At 46.6% G+C, this 20,081-nt stretch overlaps 1 protein-coding gene across 3 annotated transcripts in view; it reads left to right on the top strand.

The window, feature by feature from the left end:
* Positions 1 to 20,081, top strand: part of LOC146042567 (G-protein coupled receptor family C group 5 member C-like) — a 50,248-nt gene that overhangs the window by 4,385 nt on the left and 25,782 nt on the right. The window contains exon 1 of one of the 3 annotated variants that reach the window (XM_083162619.1): positions 6,431 to 6,569. The exons of 1 other annotated variant lie outside the window; for it this stretch is intronic. The gene's annotated coding sequence lies outside the window, so the exon portion shown is untranslated. Of the gene's footprint in view, positions 1 to 6,430; positions 6,570 to 20,081 lie in introns of those variants that run through there. One more of the 3 variants, XM_083162618.1, reaches the window with a different exon arrangement.

The following is a 20,081-nucleotide window of genomic DNA, read 5'->3' as shown; positions in this document are numbered from 1 at the left end:
AGAGGGTCCCGAAAATCGGGTCACCCTCCCGGCCCCCCGGAAAGGTGGGCAACCCTCCTGGATTCTGGGGGACCCCCACTACCCCCCCTGATTCCGGCTCCCCCCCCCCCTCCCCCGACCGCGGCATTTAAATGACCTTATCTGCAGATCTCCGGGGAGGGGGCAGGGCTAAAGTGTCATTTAGCCCCGCCCCCTCCACGGAGATCGGCAAATTGAGTAACTTTCCTTCATGGGGCGGGGCTTAATGATGTCATGTTTAAGCCCCGCCCCCGAACTCCTGCTGAAAGTCTCCTCTCCGGGCTTCTCGCGGAGAGGAGCTTTTAAAAGTCGGCAACCCCTTTTTCAGTCTCCTTTCTGGGAGAACCCCTGAGAGGAGACTGTCAGCAGCACTTCTGGGGGCGGGGCTTGATGTAGATGTCATCAAGCTCCGCCCCCAGTAGGCAAATCCTGCAATTTGCGGTTCTTTGATGAGGGGATGGTGCTAAAATTACGCTATTTCCATATTTTGGCAACCCTGATTAATAGTCCTGCTCAAGCTACCAAACAGTAGAATGTATACATGTCATTGACCCAGTATTATTCCTATACTATGGCAGTAGTTTCCAAAATCGGGGGATTATTCAGACCAGATCACTGTTCTGCTAACTTGCGATCATGTCGCACCACCCTGATAGACTGAAAACCTTCCCAACATGCAAGCCCGTGAATTGCTTAGCAGCCGCTCACCATCGAATGATTTGTCCACTGCGTGCCGTCTGTGCGTAGCCGAGGTCTAACTAGGCGGCTGCAATAAAAATGGCTGATCGAGGGCGGAGCTGACCTCACACAACTCCGCCTCAGATGCCTGGACACGCCTGTGTTTTCCCTGACACTCCCAGAATACGTCCGCTTACCACCCTTAAACACTCGCTTCCTGTCAATTGACTCACCTAAGCTAGCAATTAAAAAATGAGCAGGATGGCTTTGTGTATGCGCAATACTATCTGTATGCATGCGCAGTCTATCGATAATTGCCCGGCCTGCAAATTCGCAGCCATACGATCATGTCTGAATATCCCCCTTGGTCCTCGATGCACCTAGCAGTCCAGGTTTTAAGGCTATCCATGCCTGAGCACACATGGTTAAATCAAATTTACTTATGTACTAACTTAAGGCCCCCATCCACTAGTCAGACGGCCGCTTTCACAGTGGCGGCTCTTACCTCTGTGGAGGAAGGGGGCTGCCATGATGCCGCCCCTCCTCCACTGCCACCGCTGCTGGTCCATGCCACCATTGCACATGGCCTCTGGTACTGACCCCCATCACTATTGTGGACCAGCGCATCTGCAGTAGCTTCTTCGGTACTGCGCATGCGCTGGCCCCCAGCCTCTATGGGCTGCTTTAGCAGCAGTCCATAGTAGCATATTCACGGTCCCGGGTTCGCCACATGCACAGTATCATCCTTGGTACTACACCTGCGCAGAACCCATTTTTATGGGCTGCATCCGCAGCAGCCCATACAGGCACCTCAGAGGGAGGAAACACCTCCCAATGGGACTGACTTGTGTGACTGGAAGGTCGAACTTCCAATAGGAAGTCACTGCCAGTCACAGTGAAGCCAGAGCAGTCTCACAGACTGCATCTGGCTTCACACAGTTGCGGATTTCACCTGGGAGGGCCGCAGCCCTGCAGCCCATTGGTAAAAAACGACACTGCTGTTTCGTCAGATTCAGATGGATCTGTCAGACCGATCTAAAGCATACCTCCCAACTGTCACGATTTTAGAGGGACAGTCCCGATTTTCGGGTCCTGTCCCGCTGTCCCACCCGCGGCAGGCATTGTCCAGCTGCGGGGGGTGGCAGTTGGGAGACCCCCCAATCTAGTAGAATAGACGCTGTGCGCATGCGCACAGCGTCTATTCTCGTATGAAAATGAGGTTGCGGCTAATTAGCGTAAGCCGCACCTCTCATTTGCATACGCCCCGCCCCCCTTTTCGGGCGCTCATGTCCCTATTTCTTCAGGTCAAAAGTTGGGAGGTATGATCTAAAGAAAAAAGGCCAAATCTGATCTCCTTCAGATCAGATGTGCTCCTGAGTCTCAGATCCATCTGGCAATAACCTGCTGTACCAAAGATCCATCTTATATGAATCTGTCAGTGGTCTCTCATAGATCTGATCAGATGTATCTAAATTGAATAGAGTGAAAAATTAGCCCAGGGTTAGATCAGATAACTGGGAAAGTTCAAGGGAAAAACAGAAGAGATTTAGAGCTCCAGATATGTCGGCTTAGTGGATGGGGGAAGCCTAGCCAGCAGGTTAACGCTGCTCTGAGATGATACGCACACCATATTTGGGGTGGGCGGCACCAATCTCCAACTTACCTCTGGGTGACAGAGGTGAACTTAAGGCCCCACACACTAGAACGATTTTTTTTGGCCGATTGTCCGATTTCCGGCTGATCGGCTGATATATCGGACGATCGGTCGGAAATCGTACAATGGGCCAAAAAATCGTTCTAGTGTGTGGGGGCCTTTAGATACATGATTTTATGGGTCTTTGCCTTAGGGGCCCATTTATGAAGATCTGTGCGGAATATTACCCCTGTGATGTGCTGAGCCAGGCATCCGGGGGGGATGTTAGTGCTGCACCCCTCCCCCCACCACTGCTCTGACCCCCGGCGGCAGTGCGGTCTGTTGCCCATAGGCTACAATGGGCTGCTGCCATCTCGGAATGGTTGTGACAAGGGGATGAAAATCGCTGCTGCCCAATGCTCATATATATCGCCCAGCAGTGGCGGTGCAGGAGGGATTGCAGCAGGGACCGGAGATTCCTATTGCGTTCCCTCCTACATACATTTGGGTGATAATTAATATCACCCCCGGTGTTTTGGGGTATTTAGATGCAAACATTGAATGATAAATGGGCCCCTTAAGCTTCTAATTACTCTGTGTAACAATACATGCAAATAAAGTCAAATAAATATATGGATGACTCGGGTATGTAGTGATAGGACAATGGTCTAGTACAATTAACATTGCAAAATACACAAATGATTGATGGGCGCTTCTTTTAATGGAATATAGTTCTAAAAAGCAAAAGTCTTTGGTAAAAGCTATTGCTGGCATTGCTAGTGGCAGGGAGGTGTTCATAAGGATGTGCAAAGCATCAGGGGGTGCCTGTGCACCCCTAACACTCAATGTGCGCATGCCTATGCCTGCGGTGCACCTGCACTTAATTAACTCTATACCAGGAGCCGGGTGCCGGACGCTCCCCGACAGTCGGGATTCCGACAGTCATTCCTCCGACGTCGGAATCCCGACTGCTCCCTCATGGGGGTCCACGACCCCCATAGAGGGAGAATAAAATAGGTGGCAAGCGCAGCTTGCCACCGTGCCCGCAGCGTGGCGAGCGGAGCGAGCCCGCAAGGGGCTTCATTGCGCTCCCCACGCTGTACAGTCGGGATTCCGATGTCTGAGTAATGACTGTCGGAATCCCGACTGTCGGGGAAATATACCACACTCCCAGGAGCCCTGCTACCACCTGCAATAGGGGACTTGATGGCTCCTGCCTGGTACCACTGCTGCTGGACTCTGAAATGATATGCAGAAGTGCATGCTGACATACACCATATTTAGGGTGGGGGGCACCAATGCAGCCAAGCCTCCAAAAACAGTAGTTTTGAAGATTTGACCACAAAATGACATTTATTGTGTCTCGTCCTTTGGGCCAGACGTTTCAAGCTTCAAAAAGTGATCAAATGGAGAGTGATAAACAACCAGCCAATCAGCTTCTACCTGTCATTTTTCAAACACAGCCTGTAACATGGCAGGTAGGAGCTGATTGGCTGGCAGTTTATAACTCTCCATTTGATCACTTTTGAAGCTTGATACATCTGGCCCCCAAACTGAAATAGGCAGGAGACTATGGTGTGGCTGAGAGATGTTTTATATTGTAGTGAGTGCCGATAGATGATGGTAGACACGCCTGATGTTCTGTTCTGCACGCCCCTATGGCCGCAGGGCTCTACTCAGGGCTTGGAGCTCGATTTAAAATAATTTTTATAAAAATCAGATCTCACCCATTCTCTCGTTTCCATCTTTATTTCATGGATAAATCCGAATAGTCTTCATTGTCCGGTGATCTATCCATACTTATCTTCAGTATTTTCTTTGTAAACCATCTACTTCTTTCTAGTCTTCATATTATATTCCTTCCTCATTAAATCATTATGAAACATAAAACTCCCTTTGCAAATCAATGATCAGAGAGGCTGTGCTAGAGCATGAGGAAATGGTTCGGATATTCTACTTCCCTATAGCCCTCATGTGGAGCATGATTGGGTTACGGTATAAATGGTAGACAATGTCTAGATTGACAGTCACAGAGACTAGGTCGACACCTTGAAATGGTTGACATACCCAATGTTGACACTGGCAAAAGGTTGACACAAAGTTATGGTTGACATATACATGGTCGACATAAACAAGGACATTAGTTTCTCAGGTTTTTTGTGTCTATGTAAACAAATGTTGAAATGGACTCCGTATAAGTGTACCCCCCCCCCCCCCCGTGGAAAGACTTGGCACTCGGAATCACCACCCTGACCCCCCCTGCGGGAAGCAATGTGGCAGGCCGCCGCATCAGCCCCCCCAGAGCGAAGCATTGGCCTGTGCCGCATCACCCGGTGGCTGCACATCAGACCCCCACTGGTGGAGCTGGTGAGAGCCGGGGTGCCCCCCCCCGCCTTGGGCGCTCCGGTGCCCAGCACCGGCCCTGTTCCTACTCTATGCCCACTTGGATAGTAAAGTATGAAAGACCACTTTTTCTTAAACAAACGTGAAAAACTTGACCTTATTCACGTCGAGCCTGTCTATGTTGACCATAAGCTTATGTCAACCTTTTGCCAATATTGATCTTCGGTATGTTGACCATTTTAAGGTGTCGACCTAGCCAATGTTGACCAACACATTGTCTACCCAGTGACTGCATTCCGTATGAATGTGCTACATTGTGACAAGGAAGATAATTGGAACATTTTATTTAGTTATACAAAGACGGGAATGCCAAAGTAATGGTGAAGGCTTGCTGGGACTGGGATGACAATATGGCATTTGCTTCCTGAAAAACAGAAAAAATGGTTGTTCAGTCAAATTGATTAAATCAACCTGATTGGTTAAATGACAGTGCAGGTCCAAACCACTTTTGGGGTGGCTAAGTGATGTCACACACAGGAACTGCAACATGAAACATGGTGGCGGGGTAACCTACTTACGCAGCCAGGCTGAGCTGGCAGATGGCAACCATAATCGCTGCTGTTTTAATGAAAATGCAACGGCTGCTGAATTACCCCCAATACATAGTTGCCGACTTTTAGGTTGCCCTAAAAGAATTTTGTACTGAATACGGTAGAATACAGGTAACCAATGAAGTATAAAGGTTATTCTGATTTGATCGCTCTCCTGCGCATTCGCACAGGGGAGCAATGTTTTGCAACTGCGCATGCACATAAGCATTTATGCGCATGTGCAGCCGCTTTGTGTGAGCGGGCGTGGCAAATTGATTATGTCAGCCGCCTGCACACAGCAGTGTGGGTGGGGTGCGTGGGGCGCACACACCAAGCAGTGCAAAATTCACAGGTTTGCGGGTCTGACCCCATATATATATCTATATATATATATATATATATATATATATATACATATACACATATATATATATATATATATATATATATATATATAAATAAAATAAAGCTGTTTAATTTAGGTGAAAAGGTATAATACTGTGTATATTATATATTTTGTTGCTTATGTGTTTTATACTTAAGTTATTGTGTGCACTAGACATGTTTGTCCCTGGCCTGGGGGGTTGGGATCGTTGGGTCTACAACAACTAGGTCGACAAGCATTGGGTCGACACCACTAGGTGGACATGCAGCAAGGTCGTCATGGGTCAAGGTCGACATGGATCAAGGTTGACATGGGCTAGGTCGACAGTCAAAAGGTCAACATGGGGGTTTTCACTTTTTTTTACCCAAATGTCGACACAGTCGACATGGACACAGTTTGAAGTGCACGGCATCCCCTCAAATCGCTCGTTTCACTCGCAATGCTTTGGGCACACTATTTTATTCTCCCACCACGCCCTAGTGAATGGCAGGGCATGAAATACCGCCTGTCGGCACATGTCGGCTCAAAAAACAGTGAAAACCCCCATGTTGACCTTTTGACTGCCGACCTAGCCCATGTCGACCTAATGGTTGTGTCAACCTAATGTCATGTTAACCTAGACCCATGTCGACCTTGACCCATGTTGACCTTGCTGCATGTCGACCTAGTGGTGGTGAACTAATGACCGTATCCCGGCCTGGGTGGGTGCTGATGTGAGCAGGCACACATTGGAATAACACTCCTAGCTCCTTCTCTCTGCTCACCTCTCTCCCTCTCTCTTTGAATGGGTGTGTCCTCCCCACTTGTTTAAGGCTGGCCACCAGGAGGAGGGGGTCTCATAGTTTTTGTCCGTTCTGCACCCAACCCTTGATAGCAGGAGAGTCCCAGACTGCAGAGTGGCTACAGGACAGAGGTGCATGGGGTGAGTACAACAATGCAGCGAGGAAAGGGGCTACTTAAACTTTCATGTGAACACTGTAAAGTTAGATGCTTTGCTGTAATACAGTTGTTCTGGACAGTTTGTGTTGTGAGCAAGTGAATGCACTGAAGGTGCTCTACCAAGCAGCCTTTGTTCCTGTGTGCATGTATTTAGGACCGTTTCTTTCAGTGGTAAAGTATATATCATGTGTGGAGGGCTTCATTACTTTTACTTTTGAGCTGTTTTTGCTATTGAGAAAGTTTTGTCACTTTGTTATTCGGTGCATATACAATCATTAACAGTCAAACAATACATGGCATAAACAATACATGGCATAAACAATAACTTATATATACTGAAAGCAAATATTGCAGTGGATGTAAAATCATTTCATTTATGTATGTAATTTGGGCACACACATGTTATAAGAAGGTTCTCTCAGTCCTAATGCTGCAGATACAATTATTACTGTACATAGTGGGAACCACATAAAAGATTTGGAGGGTCACCTGTTTCACAACACTTGTTCCTATATTATCATGCAGACTACAGTAGGGACGGTGTGATGGTTAGCATTACTGCCTCACAGCGCTGAGGTCATGGGTTTGATTCCCACCATGGCTCTAAAGCCCCGTACACACGGTGGAGATATATTGCTCAGTGTCTCCTTTTCATCAGCGACCAGAGATGGTCGCTGATGAAAGGGAACCTCTGCCGGCGGTGCCGCAGAGGTAATCAGCTGATCGCAGGAGCAAGATCCTGCGACCAGAGATTAGAACAGGGCTGAAAACGGGAGCGCGCACCTGGTGATTTATCGCTGGGGCACACTCCCATCACTGGCAATATGGTCGCTAGCGACCATATTTCCAGCGATTTCAGCCCCTATCGCCCCCGTGTGTACACAGCTTAACTGTGCGGAGTTTGTATATTCTCCCCGTACTTGCGAAAATTTCCTCCGGGTACTCCGGTTCCTCCTACAATCCAAAAATATACTGGTAGGTTAATTTGCTCCCAACAAAATTAACCCTAGAATGTCTGTGTGTGTGACATGTGGTAGGGAATATACATTGTAAGCTCCACGTGACTCGTGATTGTTCAAATATTCTATGTAAAGCGCTGCGGAATATGTGTGCCCTATATAAGAAACTGTTAATAAATAATAGAAGGTTTCCCTGAATCGCCCCATATGTACGCAGCTGATGATATCGATGCGTGGTACTGCAGCCGCATCACTATCACCGGCCAAATAGACACTGCAGGCAAGAATATTTTGATAGACCTGCAGTGTCTAGTCGCTTAGTCAAAATCGCCCATCCCCCAGCCCGCGTATACACCCATTTACAGATACATCATTGTGATACAGATAGATGAAGTTCTGTTCTCTATAGGCTTACGCGCGTTCCTGAGAGTGTTAGTTATTAACTTGGAGAAGAATATCACTGTTATCTGTGGATTCTCTGTGTACATTACAGTTATGGTTATGGTTTAGCGGATCGAAACTTATTGACCATGTTATGGTCGACCACCCTTAAGAGGCCCATACACTGTACAATTTAACAGGTGCGATGCGCGCTCCCGTGCACAGCACAAAAAGTATGTACTGCACATACTTTTTGTACTAGATTTCATCTTGTTGCATTGCAAAACGTATGCAATGCGATCTAGTCCAAATTGTATACAATAATTGTACCGTGTATGGGCACCTTTAGTCGAACCTGTCTAGTGAAAGTATGAACAAAGTCGACCTGTGACATTCGGCACCAATAAAAGTAAAACACTCATGTCTACCCCTCTCCCATCACTCTAACGCTGACATGTAACTTCTGTTACTGGCGATCTAGATCAGTGTTGGCTAACCTTGACACTCCAGCTGTTGAACTACACATACCAGCATGCCCTGCATCAGTTTTAGAATGGCCATAAAGTTAGACTGTAGCAGGGCATGCTGGCATGTATAGTTCAATAACAGCTGGAGTGTGAAGGTTAGCCATCACTGATCTAGATGATCTTTAGGCATCCAACTACATCGGTTCCTTAGCGTGGTCAACTTTAACTTGGTTGATCTAGAACAGCGGTTCTCAAACTGTGGGTCCTGACCCCAAAGTGGGTCCCGACCTTCTCAGCATGGGGTCGCGACTCCACATTGCTGACCATCAGGCTGATGACTTTTCTAATCTCAATCAGTGATTCAAGGAGTCTGAAAACTCTGTTGCATTGTCTGTCATTTTAGAATCCTCCCATCATTTCATGCCACCACAATGCTGCCATGTTTGTGCTGTCTGCTGACTACACGTGATGTGATGACCTTCTGCAGTCACTTGCTGGGGTCCTGTCATTATTTTCATTGTCTGATGGGGTCCCAGAGCAAAATAGTTTGAGGAACCCTGATCTAGACATTGTAGATCCATCGTCCGTATACAGTACATTACAGTGTTACAATCAATTGCTACATCACTTTTTTATTATTATTTATTAGAATTTCTGTATATAACCTTAACATTACAACTGAAAACAGACACATTGCTAAAGGCCCATACACACTGGGCGGCATTGAGCTGGAAGTCACTCAAAACAGCAGGTTTGATCGGCTTTCAGCTAAAAAGCCGCCCAGTGTGTATGGCCCGGCGATGAGCGGTGATCGCTGCTGCGCGCTCCTGCAACATCGCCGGGAAAGCCGTTCATCTGCTGGTTATACCAGCAGATGAGCGGCTTTCAGGACGGCTTTGCATAGCGCTCCGCTATGCAACGCCGTCCTCCCCCCTCCATCAGCGCTGGGCAGGGGGAAAGATAATTGTCATCATCGCTGTCCATACACGCTGGGCATAGTCGCCCAGTGTGTATGGACCTTAACACAGAAGTATTTATTGGCAGACAAACAGTACAAGGCAGAGTTCTCTGCTAAAGCAATAACATTATTTATGTAAATATAAAACCATCATTTATTTAAATATGTATTATGAGGAAACCTATACATATACTGTAACATGAAGGGTAATATAAGCCCTACTAAAACTCTAGGATGGTTAAGGCCCCCATACACTAGGGCGACTTGTCCTTAGGACAAGTCGCCCCCGACTTCCCCCTGAGCTTCCCCGGCTGCTCCCCGCGGGAGCTTGATTAGATTGGCACTTGATGTGCCATTTTTTACATGTGATAAATCGTCTCGATTTATCACATGTAAAAAACCCGGGGAGCAGGGGGGGGGGGGGGGCTAAGAGGTGGGAGCAGGGGGGCTGGGGACGCTGCGGGGGACACGTCTGTGTCCCCCGCTGCTGGGGACGCTGCGGGGGACAGCGTCTGTGCGGCGAGAAGGTAGAGGGAGCAGGGGGGGCTGGAGACGCTGCGGGGGACACAGGCTGCATAGAGCCGGGCAGGGGAAGCCGGCCGGGAGCTGTCAGTAATGAATAAAAAAAAAAAGCCCATACAATGAATGGGCGGCCTGTGATTGGCTGAGCGCTCTCTCAGCCAGTCAGCAATTGGCTGAGAGAGCGCTCAGCAGCCAATCACAGGCTGCCCATTCATTGTATGGGCTTTTTTTTTTTATTCATTACTGACAGCTCCCGGCCGGCTCCCCCTGCCCGGCTCTATGCAGCCTGTGTCCCCCGCAGCGTCCCCAGCCCCCCCTGCTCCCTCTACCTTCTCGCCGCACAGACAGCGTCCCCAGCAGCGGGGGACACAGACGTGTCCCCCGCAGCGTCCCCAGCCCCCCCTGCTCCCTCCACCGCCGCGCCGCCCCACTAGGTCCCAAGTCGGGTGGTCGGACGTGCAGCAGGTCCGACCACCTGACGCAGATCCGATGCGCACGGGACCGCGCATCGGATCTGAGGGGACATCAAAACTAGCCGATTTTGGTCCGATTTCGGCCAGATCCGACTGATCTGGCTGAAATCTGACCAAAATCGGCTAGTGTATGGGGGCCTTTAGAAGTCACTTAGCATTGTTCTGGCGATTTAAAAGAAGTCTATTTATATGGGTTACAGAGTAATATATTATTAGTAGTACAAGTACAGGTTGAGTATCCCTTAGCTGAAAAGCTTGTGACCACAAGCGTTTTGGATAAGGGATTTTTTTCAGAGTTTAGAATACATATATTTTTCCATACTTACCAGGTCCCCTGGTGGTACCCTGATGGTCCCCCGTCATCCAAGGTGTCCACGGCGGCCTCCTGGATCCTCTTCAGCGCCATCTCCGGTCCCAGGGGTGCACTGCATGGGCACGTGCACCCCTGGGACTGGAGATACTGCTGAAGAGGATCCCGGAGGCCACCATGGACATCAGGGGATGAGGTAAGTATGGGAAAAAAGGGGTGCAGTGGAAAAAACAAACAAAACCCCTGAAATATTCTGAAAAACCATGGTTTTCAGAATGTTTTGGCTTTTGGAATACACGGATAAGGGAGACCTGACCTGTAGTAGTATTATCTTATATTTATATGGCACCACTATTGTCTGCAACCCCTAACTAGCGTTATTTAAACAATGAGTAGAACAAGAGAACCGTGACTTGCAGTACAACACAATACAGGCCAGGTTCATGGCTCATAAACATTGCTGCATCAGCAATCTCAGCACTCAATAAGCAACAGGGTGGCAGAAACCAAGGGTTTAGTACCATTCTATGGAATAGAAAATAGTATAGGGGTGGAATGTTCCAACAACCGCCGTCCGTTTTCGCCCCCCTCCGCCGTGTACCACATCGATCCTGTCCTTTGTGATGCAGCGATGTCCTGGACTTCCGGGTCTGAGAGTCGGGAGTCCCTCTCCGCATGTGCAGAGTGCCGGTGCCGGACGCAGGGCATGCTGGGAGGGATCCGTGACTGATTCCGCTGACAACTCTGTGGAGAGAAGCCCTCAGGAGCATGCATCCTTAACAATATGGAGCATACACACTTTTTTAATGATATTACTCCGAAGGGTTCTATTGTAGTGTGTATGGGGCTTAGGAGGCTACTGGACTCACTGTGTAATAACTGAGCAATTGTTTGAGGCAACCTGTTTAAAAAAGGGGCAGACTAGATGGGCCAAGTGGTTCTTATATGCTGTCAAATTCTATATTTCTATGTTGTGAAAATGGACAGTTTTAGTCAGTGATACACCTTCTTTTGCTATACTAGTCTACACATGTTAGACTTATTCCTGACCATATATTTCCCTAGTGTAACTGGTGAAGAGTCTTCGCTTAAAGTGGTCCTGGAGACCCCCATTAGACAGAGCCGAGAACAGTGCTAGGGAATTGTGCCTTACCACCCATAAAGGGATAATGGTCCCACCATTTATTTATTTATTTACAGTTTCTTATATAGCGCAGCAGATTCCGTTGCGCTTTACAATAGTAGACAGTGATAAGACAAACTGGGTAACAACAGACAGACATGGAGGTAGGAGGGCCCTGCTGCAAGCTTACAATCTATAGGGATATAGGGGGGAAACATAAGGACAGGCACCAGTAAGAGCATGTAACTCAAGGAAAAAGGGAAGGGGATGAAGGCCAAGGGCACAGGACTAATTTGCTATAGGGTTAGAAGGTTTACTCCAATCAACCTACGCCAATCTGTTCCTCGGATCCTGGGAAAGGGAATATGTTTTCTGTGACACCAATGATATCTATACCGACCTCATTGTAGGTTGGTATAGATACATTGATGACATCCTTATGCTGTGGCATGGGAGTCTGGAAGAATTGAGAGCATTTGTTGACATACTCAATACGAATGCACTAAACATCAAACTTACCTATGAGTATAGTCAACACCAAGCCACCTTCCTGGATCTCACCTTATATAAGGATGTGGATGGAGCACTTAAAACCGAACTGTTTAGAAAACAGACTTCTACTAACAGTCTGCTCCACCACCAGAGTTTCCACTTCCCTCCGACGGTTAAAAATCTGCCAAAGGGAGAATTTCTGCGTCTTCGCAGAAACTGCACTGACATCCAGTCTTTCGAAAGCAAAAGCCAAGAACTCTCCAACCGGCTGCTGAGCAGGGGGTATAGTAAGAGGTGCATTAAGAGCGCTAGACACCATGCCCGAACATGCGACAGACAAACTCTTATATTCCCACAGAATAAAGCGAAAATATCATCACAACCGATACGCTTCATTAGTAACTTTTGCAATGAATGGAGGGAACTACAAAATATACTCTCCAGACACTGGCCTATCCTCCAAAATGACAGCATCCTCAAAGGAGCACTGGGAGAACGACCAGATTGCAGTTGGCGCAGAGCACCAAACCTCCGCGATACCCTAGTACAAAGCCACTTTTCTAAAACCAGAAAGTCCACACTGGCAAAGGCAACGGGTACCTATCCCTGCGGCCATTGTAAGGCGTGTGCCTTCTTGGATAAGAGATCTTCCGTGACAGATAGGAACAACAAACCAATTAAGATTGTAGGGTATTTCAACTGCGAGACCAAAAACCTAGTCTATTGCTTGGAATGCCAATGCAACCTGAGATACGTGGGCATGACCACACGCCCTCTAAAACAGAGAATACTCGAGCATGTAGGGAGTATTCGCAACGCAGCGTCTGACCTTAAAAAACTTAAGAAGTTAACTTCTGTGGCACGCCACTTCCAAAAACATCATGGAGGATCTCCCAAGGGTCTGAAGGCTTTCGGTCTAGAGCAACTCCACTTAGGGATCCGTGGAGGTGATAGTACTAGGGAGCTATTGAAGAAGGAAAGTAGTTGGACTTTCAGACTCAATTCAGTAACCCCAATGGGCCTGAATGAGTTCATTAATTATGGAGTCTTTTTGAACCCATAAAATCTGTACCTAACCCCTATTCAGCTAAAATCCTCTTTTCGTGATCTTATCATTCATTAATGCACAGTATCTCCCACACAATCATTGCATTCTCTTTTTTTCACCTCCTCACACATATATATTCTCCTCATTTTCTTCTCCTTTTCTTCCCCCCACCTTTCCCCCCCCCCCTTTCTTTTCTCCCACCGCACATTATCACATCTCATTTAATTATTACCTTTATTCACTTTTTTTCCACGTTCTCTATTCACACCAGTGTGTGTGATCTTAAACCCATTATTGTCATCATCCTTTTTAGTTTATTTCACCCAGTGTGTTCATATATTCATAATTCATATTCTCTGTGTATACAGGGAGGTGCACCTGTGGCTTTTTTCACATATGCGTACATAGGTGTATACGCATATAACCCTCTATACTACACATTTTTGCACTATACCTAACATGTATCACTCACTTTGTTATATGTAACTTGTTCATTGATGGAGCATGAAGATTAATTAAGTAAAACATTATGGTGGATATAGGTTTCATCAATGTATACATCATATCTGCAAAATATTGGACCACTATATACTCATTTTATCTCTATTAAAAGGTTATGATCCTCATGTGGAATCTCTCACACTATATTTAATAAATACTCTCCACTTAATGCTCCGGACCTTCAGGCCCCTGTTTCTAAAAGAATGCACATAATTGTATGCATTTGCGTGCATATAACTTTATCTTGAATATCATCCCATATTACCCTAAATCAGAATAATTAGGACACCATCATGTTCCTCTTTCCTTTTTCTCCAAACTAGGATCGTAATATCCTTCTCCCCCTCCCCCTAACTATTCAATAGACGCATCAGTCTTATGTTTGTAAGTCAATTTTTCCATCAGGCTGACCAACGTAGGTCTCCCCCCCCTTTTCCCTTTTTTTACCTGCCCCCACCTGGGATTGGCCAAACACCATTTAAATAATGGGCGCCAGAGCACACCTGCATACCGATTGAGAAAGCTTGCCAAAGTGAAACGTACGTCTCGGTTGCTACAGGTTCCCGCTGTGCACGAGCGGGACCTTGCACGCTTCACACACCTGCATCTGGCTCCTATTGCAGCAAACAGCACGACCCCCGGCTAGCTGAAGGCTCCTACTGTATACCGGCGCAATTGACGGAGAAATATACCGGCGGCTATGTCCTCCTGCCGCCTACGGCACTAACACCTGGACGGGACATTTCATTACCGCCGCTTCTCCATCACAACCAGCTTACCTTAAAGCTCAAGGCTTTCACTGGTTAACAGCGCAGCCGCCGGAGACACATAGCGGCAACTTCATTCATTTGCCGCCGACGGAACTAATCCCTGCATAGGACACTGAATCACCGTCTGTCTCCCCTGCTGAAACTCAGCGGCATCACAGGACGAACAGCTGAATTCACAGCTACATTTGTATAAATGCTGGGGATTTTTTCAAATTGACGCAGAGACTATCATCTTTAATATTTATCCGCATACACAGTCTGTTTTTCTTTGGATTCATTTACTGTGACAACCCACATATCCAAGGCTATTTTGATTGCAGCATCTTCACTGGAGTATACACACGAGGGGATTTCGCTGCCTGATGTTCAGAATAGCCAGCGACACACCCGGGACCGGGTGTCCGTGAGTCTAACAGCCCTCAGGGCAGTACCTCTGTTAATATAGTAAATATATCCTATGCCATTCTAGCTACGGGGTTGTCTATTATTTACACTCTGTTGCGATATATACTCTAATTCAGTGGTTTGCTATCCATTGCTATAAGATTACATGGATAGTATGTTGCATGTCATTTGATCACAGTGAATGTTATCTGTATATTCAAAACTGTGACTCTGTAACGCACAAATACAGAGTACTATATTACATGATAACACAGTAGCAGGCTATTTATTGATATATTGATTTGATTTATATTCCTCACCATATATTTTGTATAGTATAAGGATTTTTTCTTCTTGCACCTTGGTCTTTCTGTTGAACCATATCGTAAATTAAGAATCACTGTACAGGATAGCATTGGAGTATTTCTCATAACTGATATTTCAGTATAATCTTCCGGTACTTGTGTATTTTGGCGGCGCCCCCGATGTCCGTCGTACGACGAACAGATCGCGTCGCATCGCATGCCATGCACCCGATGGCATGCGATGCGATGCGACGCGATTTTGACCCCCTATACGACCAAAAATCGTATAAGCACCCTAAAGGGTGCTTTTGAGCACCCAAATGGGTGCTTACAATGTTAAATGCACCCCCACGCCACCCCCCCACTATAAACGTGAACCCGAAGCGTGGCGAGCGCAGCGACCCCGCGAGGGGCGGCGGTACGCGTCCTACGACCTTTTCATACCCCCACTATCCACGTCGGCGTGGAGTTGAGAATAGAATAGTGTGGCGAGCGCAGCGAGCCACCGAGCCCGAAGCGTGGCGAGCGCAGCGAGCCCCGCGAGGGGACGCGGATACCTTCACAGTTATACGCGTCCCCTCGCGGGCTTCACAGGTGTCCGTGGCGACGCGGACACCTGTGAAGCCCGCGAGGGGAAGCGTTTACCTGTGAAGGTATCCGCGTCCCCTCGCGGGGCTCGCTGCGCTCGCCACGCTTCGGGCTCGGTGGCTCGCTGCGCTCGCCACACTATTCTATTCTCAACTCCACGCCGACGTGGATAGTGGGGGTATGAAAAGGTCGTAGGACGCGTACCGCCGCCCCTCGCGGGCTCGCTGCGCTCGCCACGCTTCGGGTTCACGTTTATAGTGGGGGGTGGCGTGGGGGTGCATTTAACATTGTAAGCACCCATTTGGGTGCTTAACATAGTATAAGCACCCATTAGGGTGCTTATACAATGTTTAATCGCATCGCATCGTATGGCATCGTATGCCATGTACAATGGCATACAATTTCAAAATTGTATGCCATCGTGCTCTATCGTACGATATCGCGTCGCATCGCATACCATCGTATGTGTTATGGTATGCGATGCGATGGGCGCCGCCAAAATACACAAGTACCATCTTCCTATCAAGGACCACAGAAAAGCAATTTATTGTGAATAGGCCACTTGGCCAATAGGTCCACAAAATTCAGGGTGACCCCTTATTCTATCAGTTCAGATCTGCTCCGGGACCAAGACAACATAGGGCATTAAATCCCCTCTGAGACAATATAGATTCGCATTCCTTTGAAAAAATCTTTTCTTTATTTACCACCTTTTTGCATGGTACAATAGGGATCCATAAGTCAAACAATAGTACCGCAGTGCAACCTATACTTCTTTCTGCAATTCACCACCCAGACATACCGCTCAACCAGGGTTCACTGTGTCCATGGACATACACACTGGACAGTAGCGTATGCCAGGGACCTTTAGTGAAGGTGCTCTCTTTACTGACCCTCTTCCATCAGGGTTCTCTCATCCCCGGAGGACCCATCACCTGACTTTGCGCTGTCTCTGTATAACAGGGCCAGGTTGGTCGCCTCCGGAGACAGCAGAAACCCCCCTTTTTTGCTTCATTTCCGTACCTGTGACACTCGTTGAGTCCGCTCAACTGTGCAAATATCTGACTGCCCCCGTAAGCACAGACAGCAGCCACCCCGCGAGTACACACAGCCCAGGTACTTCATTACTGCCCTAACCTTTACACTTATTTTCACTCTGCAGCTAATTTAAAGTGTAAATACATTTACCAGATAAACGTGTGCTGTTTGACAGTGAGCCCTTTATTTTACAAAATATGATATTTATCTTGATGCTTTGATGTGTTACCCAATTTTTGGTCAAGTGAAGACGTGCACAGTCTGAAAGGAATACATATAAATATATTGATATTTTTGTGATACGAAAGATAGAGGCAATATAGTCCTCCTCTCAGACTTCTACAATATATTTTCACTATTTTTCTCAAAATTGTATACTAATATTCATGTTATTTGTATGTTCTTGTCATATGTTCGTTATTTGATCCACCTAAAGGATCAATTTTAGTAATAATAAAGTTGACATTTTAGACTGTTACACAGATCTTAGAAGGTTGTGCCCCACCCGGGAGTTTCTTTCTTTGATATTCTCTCTTGAGTATCAACCCTTTTCAACCAGTAAGAGCATAGCAGTTACAAGTCCAGAAGGGAAGCTATATAATACATAAGTGCCTCGGAGGGTTATGCATGTAGAACTTAAATATGATAGGCTTGCCTGAAGAGGTGAGTTTTCAGGGAACGCTTGAAAGTTTGGAGACTGGTGGAGAGTCTTAATGTGCGTGGAAGGGCATTCCATAGGATGGGAGCAGCCCGATACAAGTCCTGTAATAATGAATGGGAGCTAATGATCCGTGCAGAAGAGAGACGCAGATCTTGTGTAGAGCGTAGTGGTCGAGATGTGAGATATTTTGTGATAAGTGCAGAGATATATGCTGGTGCAGTATGGTTAATAGCTTTATAAGCAAGTAGAAGTGTTTTATATTGAATACGGTAATATACAGGCAACCAATGGAGGGACTGGCAGAGCGGATCAGCAGACGATGAGCGTCTTGCAAGGAAGATCAGCCTAGCAGCAGCATTTAAAATTGATTGCAGTGGTGAGAGTCTGTTCTTGGGAAGACCAGTTAGGAGACTATTGCAATAATCAATGCGGGATATAATGAGTGCATGGATAAGAGATTTGGTAGTGTCTTGTGTGAGATAGGGTCGTATTTTGGATATGTTTTTTAGATGCATGTAACATGATTTGGAGACAGATTGAATGTGGGGAAGAAAGGACAGTTCAGAGTCGAGGATGACCCATAAGCAACGAGCTTGTGGGGTAGGGTAGATTATCGAGTTGTCAACAGAGATGGAGATGTCAGGATGGTAACTGTTCTTAGTTGGCGGGAATATACGTAATTCCGTTTTGGAAATATTGAGTTTGAGTTGGCGACAAGACATCCAAGATGAGATGGCAGAGAGACAATCAGAAACTCGACCCAAAACCACTGGTGACAACTCTGGGGTTGATAGATAGATTTGAGTATCACCAGCATACAAGTGATACTGAAATCCGAAAGAGCTGATTAGTTTGCCAAGAGAGGAGGTATAGATTGAGAAGAGCAGAGGACCTAAGCCTGAACCTTGCGGAACTCCGACTGACAGAGGTAATGAAGAGGAAGTAGAGTTAGAGAAGCGAACACTGAAAGAGCGATCAGATAGGAAAGGAAAGGGCTGTATCATTAAGACCTAGGGAGTGTAGTGTTTGTAAGAGAAGAGAATGATCGACGGTGTCAAATGCAGCAGAAAGATCAAGAAGAATAAGTAGTGAGTAATGGCCTTTAGACTTAGCCGTTACCAGATCATTCACCACTTTAGTCAGTGCTGTCTCAGTGGAGTGTTGAGAGCGAAAACCTGACTGAAGTGGGTCTAATAGGGTGTTAGAGTTAAGAAAGTTTGTGAGGCGAGAGTAAACAAGTCTCTCCAGTAGCTTGGAGAGGCATGGGAGCTGAGATATAGGACGATAGTTAGAGAGAGAGTTAGGGTCAGAATTCTGTTTTTTTAGAATAGGAGTTATCACTGCATGTTTGAGCAGAGAAGGAAAAGTACCAGTAGTAAGAGAGAGATTGCAGATTTTAGTTAAGGTTGGAATAATCACAGGAGATAGATTTTTAATGACTTGCGCAGGTATAGGATCGAGAGGAGAGGTAGTAGAGGAAGAGGATAAGAAGAGTGCGGATACTTCCTTTTCATTTGTGGGCTCAAATGAAGAGAAAGTGCCAGAGGGTTCAGGTGGGAAAGAAAGAGGGTTAGAGGTTGTGGAAGAGCATACCATTTCATCTCGGATGTTATCAATCTTGTCCTTAAAGTAGGAGGCAAGTTCTTGTGCACTGATGGCAGCCGGTGGGGGAGGAGGGGGAGGGTACAGAAGAGACTTAAAGGTGTTAAAAAGTCGCTTAGGGTTGGTGGCATGAGAAGAGATGAGAGATTTGTAGTATGTTTGTTTGGCAGTGTCCAAAGCATTGCTGTAGGAGTAGTAGCTAGTTTTATATGCGAGGAAATCAGTCGTACTACGATATTTGCGCCATTGGCGTTCTACTAATACATGGTAGCACAATCGTATACACATTACACCGCATGTAGTGCCCTTGATTCATATTAAGTCACACAGTAATTCCCCTTATACACATAATGCCCACAGTTGTTCATCTTAACTTTACATTATGTACGCCGTGACAGAAGAAGAAGCCGATGGGACAGGTTTTTCTGTTGGAATTACTGTTCAGGGCTATGGTGGAGGAGGAACTCAGTTCCCCCTACCATTAGAGGTGGTGGAACTGGTGAAGACATACCAATTTCAGACAGAAAAAAACCCTAAATCTTGGCCTTTACTCAGCATTTGTATGCCGGATTGTTTTCCAGGTCCCAGCCTGACCCCCGTTTTACACAGAAAGAGCAAATTACCGGGTCAAGCCTTTCTACTCGTTCATTTGCTGATTAACACATGTATTCCTTCTGTGTGAAAGGGTCCACACTGTTAGAAATTCCCTGGTAAATACCTGGGTCGATGACCCTGGAATTTATTTTGATGCAGTTGATCCTTTCACACAAGAAAAAGACCCCTGTTGAATGGCAAATTACCAGGTAGAAATGTTTGTAATTTGCTGTTCTGTGTGAAATGGGTATTACAGGTGTTTTGCAAGTATCATCATGGTATTTTTTATTACAGCAAAGCTGACATAACGATTGCTATA

This window comes from Crinia signifera, chromosome 19 (genome assembly GCF_055691185.1).
Source record: "Crinia signifera chromosome 19, ASM5569118v1, whole genome shotgun sequence".
Taxonomy (NCBI): Eukaryota; Metazoa; Chordata; class Amphibia; order Anura; family Myobatrachidae; genus Crinia; species Crinia signifera.
This window is presented reverse-complemented; position numbering and strand designations above follow the sequence as displayed.